The sequence below is a fragment of the Etheostoma spectabile genome, chromosome 1, assembly GCF_008692095.1.
Source record: "Etheostoma spectabile isolate EspeVRDwgs_2016 chromosome 1, UIUC_Espe_1.0, whole genome shotgun sequence".
In the NCBI taxonomy this organism is placed as follows: Eukaryota; Metazoa; Chordata; class Actinopteri; order Perciformes; family Percidae; genus Etheostoma; species Etheostoma spectabile.
The window spans coordinates 24,176,237-24,182,081 of record NC_045733.1 but is presented as its reverse complement, the minus strand read 5'-3'; the positions used below and the strand labels follow the sequence as shown (position 1 = coordinate 24,182,081).

At 42.2% G+C, this 5,845-nt stretch overlaps 1 long non-coding RNA gene across 1 annotated transcript in view; it reads right to left on the bottom strand.

Annotated features, from left to right (window-relative positions):
• LOC116689403 (uncharacterized) overlaps window positions 1-5,845 on the bottom strand; it is an 18,233-nt gene that overhangs the window by 8,600 nt on the left and 3,788 nt on the right. The gene's annotated exons all lie outside the window — the stretch shown is intronic.

The window sequence follows — 5,845 nt, the reverse complement described above, 5'->3', positions numbered from 1 at the left end:
CACACACAGACACAGCCACACACACACACACACACACACACAGTCACTCTCACAGGCAGACACAGCCACATGTGCACACATACTGTAAAAACACCAATAAATCTCCTGTTTTTGACTGCTACTTCCTTTTGGATATCATTGCCTGTTGTTTTCAGGACACCTTTAGTTTAGTTATTTTTGTATTGGAAATTAAATACTCAAACTACTCCTCAATTTTCCGTCTCTGCTTTCTCTGAAACTTTGACAGAGTTTGAATGAATTTTGGCTTCAACCCATTGTTTGACATGCCAAAGTGCATCAAATATTCCGACACGTGGGCGATTTTAGACCCTTTTCAGGGAGGTTCAAGCGCCCCTAACTTTCATCTCAGCCCGCCATGATTAAAAAAAATAATATTTTAATATAAATTTTACTGCTTTTGGTGTTGAGTGAGAGTTTGCAAACATGTCTGTTAGTGACAAAAGACAAACAATTACAGGTTCAAAGGGCTTAAAACAGGTTTAACATCCTATGTTGCTGTCGCCGATGGTATGTACCTGTAACCCAGACAAGGAAAAGGTTAACAGAAACATAGTTTTGGCCAATCGGAGGTGATTGTGCCACACTCCCGCCTTTGGCTAAGTCTCTATCTGATCTTTCAGAGGGAGAGCAGAAGTGTGGTTATGAAGTTTATCGTTGGTTCTCCCCAGAGAAAAAGTTGGTTATTGCAATGCAATTCATGGAGCAGATAAGAACCCAAATTGAAAGGTAAGCAACTACAATTGCTGAATGTTAGAACATTGTCTCACAGTGGTCATTATTACTGTGACTTATAAATGTGTGGTTTAGTTCCATCATAGTGTTAATAGTGTCAAACAACGTTCGTGACATTGTTGTTCGGTCGCTAGCTCATTGGCTGATAAAATTATTGATTTAGCAGGGGGGGGTAACATTTTTGCAAGCCACTGTATCCGTGTCACATTCTCATTAGGGGCTGAGCCCCCTAAAGGTTTGATCCTCGAATCGCCCCTGCTCTGGCCTGCTGGAGATGAAACATGAATTATTGTTTTGTCATCTCTCTGGTTTACGACAGTGCCTTGGCAATAATTATAAGACAAATAATAATCTTTCGTTAGTCACTCTATATATCTATGTATCTATATCTACGTATACTGTATATAATTCAAAGATTAAGCCTAAAATAATAAGCTGGTGAACTCTACACCACATTATACATTTGGTGCCAAACGCTTTGGAGTCAGTGGGAAATCTGCAGGATTGTGGGGTTGCAGGAGAGTGATGTTCTTGGATCTTCTGCCAACAGACCTTCTTGAGTTAATTAAGGTGTTAGTGCAGTGTATACCAAGGCATTGCTTAATACAAAACTATGCCGCTGTGTTTTGTGTTATAATCTCAAGATCAATGTTGCTTGTCACTGGGTCCCTCTCACCTCTCCTGTCCTGCTCTCTACTGTTCACTGTCATGAAGGGGAACAACAACAAAAATTCTGGATAACACAAACATCAGAAGGTGGGACAAAAACCAAGCTGTATGGTTTTGTAGCTCTTCTCTCCATAGGACAGGGGGCCTGGTTGCCATGGTGATGCAGTATTTCTCCAGAATTGCACATATTGATCCGCAGAGGCGTCAACGGCCAAGCAGGAGTGAGAAATGTGTGTGTGTCTGTGTGTTCAGGGGGGATGGGCTGTAGGGGAAGAGGAAAGCAAGAGAGAGCGTAGGTTGGAGTAGAATCACCAGACAATGACTCGTGCTGCTAGACACACACACACACACATGCACGTACACATATACTCACACACACACACTTAACAGTACACCTTTATGGGATAGTCCCTCCATTGTTGTGTTTTTGGTCTTTCCTGATATGCAGTTTGTTCATATTTTGTATTAAATTGTATGTGTGTGTGTGTGTGTGTGTGTGTGTGTGTGTGTGTGTGTGTGTGTGTGTGTGTGTGTGTCTGTGTGTGTGTGTGTGTGTTTTCTGATGCATAGGCTTGTTTAGTGTACACCTACACTGATATACTTCAAGCCAAGTGGTACACAGAACAGCTCAGAAAACTGTGTGTAGGCAAACTTCAGTTAAAGCAAAAAATCCTGCCTGAAACAGAATTCACATATGTAATTCTTTGTACTGTATGCTCAACAATTTAATCAATATTTGCACGCATGAAAAACTGTCCACTAAAGCCAGAAGCCGGGTACAAAACAGAGCTCCAGTCTGTGACGTAATCAAAAGACAAAACTCAGAGCTGTTTCACTGATAATTATCTGAGAATGATTCGGCAAATATCTACAGGGAAATATTTTACTTTAAAGGTAAAAAAAACATTGTAGTGTGTAGTTTATATGTAAAAAGATTATTCTTTAAACATTTCTAATTATTTACTCAACTTTGTAAAAAGACGATAAGAACAAAACCACAGATGGATCTTTGACACATACATGCACTTCTAACTGTGATTGTATGATTTCATCTTATGTATTCCTTATCAGCCAAAAGCAACAAACCCAACAGAAAACTAAGACACGGCACATTCACTCTAGAATGTTCGTGTTACTTAACAAAAATGTGGGCCATTAAATGGCGAGCATGCAGAGATGAAGGGAGCAGGGAGACTGTTTGAAAAGCTGTGTGGATGTGAAAGCTGAATTCCTTGAACGCTGTTTGAAAACTGTAATCCCAGCCGAAAGGTCAAAAGTCTCAGCAGGTTTTTTATTTGTGTCTTTGTGCTGCTGTTTTAAGCCCAGAACACGCTTTGTACTCAAAGAGCAACATGAGGGGTCTGTGAGGGGATTAGTCTGAATGATGACGGCGGAGGCGGTGATGTGCGGGGGCGTGTGAGCGTGCACAGGCGCACAGGCGCACATGCACGTGAGCATATTGCTGCTGTCAAATTGAAACCTTGTGAAAGTAAACTTTTCAGGAGTTAACATAAAAACTGTTACTTGTTCTTTAGATGTGCTTAGGAACTTTTTTCCTTACCACTGAGAGCAGTAGGACAAATTACTCAGACATGAGGTTTTATTTTTTTCCTGTTCTGTTCATTTGGTCATGTGTATTTGTGTGTGTGTATCAAACACTGTATAAAATATGGACATAGTCTCTGTGTTGTCACCCATAGGTTCCTCAAAAGCCAAAATGAAGTTCAAAGTGGCACCTGGCCGCCACCATCTTGGCAGCGCTAATAAACTGTATGTGGCAAAATGGGCAAAGCGCTGGAGTGTGGATAAAGCTGAGGCATGGCCGAAGGAAGTCACAGTCTTCTGTGCAGAGGTGTCAAGTAACAAAGTGCAAATACTTTGTTACCTTACTTAAATAGAAATGTTGTCTATCTATACTTACCTTGAGTAATTATTTTACAGCAGACTTTTTACTTCTACTCCTAACATTTTCAAGCAATTATCTGTACTTCCTACTCCCCACATTTTTAAAATAGCCTCGTTACTCCTATTTCAGTTTGGCTTGTTTTCATACTGGCTTGTCATCGTTCAAAAAAAAAAAAGAAAGAAACTAAAACCATTACACCTGCACATGAGACAAATTACTAAATTACTAAATTACACTCCAGCATGGAAATGGAACTCATACACTACCTGTCAAAAGTGTGGGGTTACTTATAAATTTCCATACCACTCCATTATAGACAGAATACCAGCTGATCTATCAAAGGCACATTCTGTTTACTAATCTGATAAGCAAGTGTCTAATTCAGTTTTTTTTTATATAATAATAAAAAATGTTTGTAAAATGGTAGATACGTGATCCCATCAGCTCTTTCAACTTGCGCATGATTCATCATAAAGCCAAACAAACCATTCTTTGCAGGGATGTGCAGTCCTGTTTGGTGCAGTGATGTTTCCCGTCAGGACGCTCTCAAGCATGCAGGAGTAGAAATTCCTCAGTATTTGACGGGATACCCAGAATTTCCTCAGGTGTCAGGTGGCCGGACTTTCTCACCACTGAGTCAGTATGCTGCACCGAAGTCAAACCCTCAGTGATGTAGACACCAAGGTCCTCTCCTCTGAGGACCCATTGATGTTAAGGAGATCGTAGTTCTTTCACTGCTTCTTCCCAAACTCCACCATCTTCTCTTTAGTCTTGCTGACATCCACGGTAGGTTGTTGTCCTTACACCGGAAAGGTCATGTCCTATTCTTCCCTCAGGTTGTCTGTGATCAGGTGTACCACAGCTGTGTCATCAGCAAACTTAATCATGGTGTTAGAGTCAAAAATGACTACACAGTTGGGTGTGTACAGGGAGTACAGTAGGGGACTCAAAAGACAAAAGACAGCCCTGGGGTGCTCCAGTGTTGAGGTCACTACAGAGGTGAGTGCAACTGAGTGGCAGTCATTCAGAAAGGCTGGTCTTGTTTTCTTGGGCACAGAAATGATGGTGTACTTCTTGAAGTATGTGAGTGTGATAGACTGAAACAGTGACAGGTTGAACATCAGTGTGAATATTGGTTTACCTAGTTGGTCAGCACACAGTTTGAGAACCCGCCCACTGATAGCGTCAGGTCCTGCTGCTTTCTTGGTGTTAACATGCTTGAAAGCTCTCCTGACATCATGTTCAAGGAAGATGGGTGTGAGAGTTGCACCCACCAATCCATTAACCTCTGCTTCTGGCCTCAAAGCGAGCATAAAATGTATTTTTGAAAAAAACAAAACAAACAACAGTTTGTTTCCATTCAGAGGAGTCAAGGGGAGACAACTCTGTGCTGGGTTTTTAAGGTGTAGTGCGGGGAAATATAATTAGCCATGAGCACGGTCTATTTTAATTTGAAAATTAACCAGATTTTAAAATTTTGTTTCTTTGCTTGATTTCCATTCCCGCACTATCTGCCATGTGCTGAATTGCTGCGGAGCTTTCCGGCATCCGGCAAAAATAGAAGCTCTGCGTATGTGCTCTAGTCCCTGGAAATATACATTGACTTTAATGGAAACCTAATGACTCCGCCACCTTTTCGGAGCTGAGCCGCAGCCGTTACGCATCCGGTGGAAATTGGGGGTCAGAAGGGGAAAACTTTCTCTGCTCTTACGTAGGACAGGTATCAAATAAGTGTACGTCAGTGTACGTTAAACCCACACACGTTACATACAAAAGCCCAAAGTCTTTATTAGCCAAGCTAAATGAGCATGGCGAATTAGTGCATTGAAGAAAATAAAGCAAGGCCTGTACTAAGCAAAGTTGCACACACACACACACACACACACACACACACACACACGTTCACAGAACACACGGACAAATGTTGCACAACACAGTAGAACAACACAGCGTTGGCCCAGAGGTCCTCTGGCCAGGGACGAGAGCTGAATTTAAGAGCCTCAATCACTTTCTCAAAAACACAACTAATCCTCTGTCTCTGCACAACAAACACACACACAGAACAGCTCTTCCCTCTCTCACACTCTTTTGCCCTCTTTCCCACTCTACATTCAATGCGGTGTGCTCATGATGTGAGAGGGAGAGCGTATGTATGCATGCGCGTGCGTGTGTGTGTGTGTGTGTGTGTGTGTGTGTGTTTGTGCGTGCGCTCCTATGTATCTATGTGTTTATTTGTCTTTGTCTGCATTGTGATTGTGATGGTGTGCTTGGAGACATTGTTAGCCCCAACAGAGGATTGCCGCCGTGTGTTTCAGCTCAAGGTCTCAGCCTCCGTCTCCGGCTGTGGTCTCAGCTCCTTCCAGCTGCTCCTGAAAGCTCCACTCTGCCTGAATGAGCTGCTAACCTTGGCACCAAATCAATATTAGCCAAACTCTTTGAAGAATCACAGATGGAACTGGCCTCACTGCTCTGTGCTCTCGGTGCTGTGCGTTCAGTGTGTGTGTGTGTGTGTGTGTG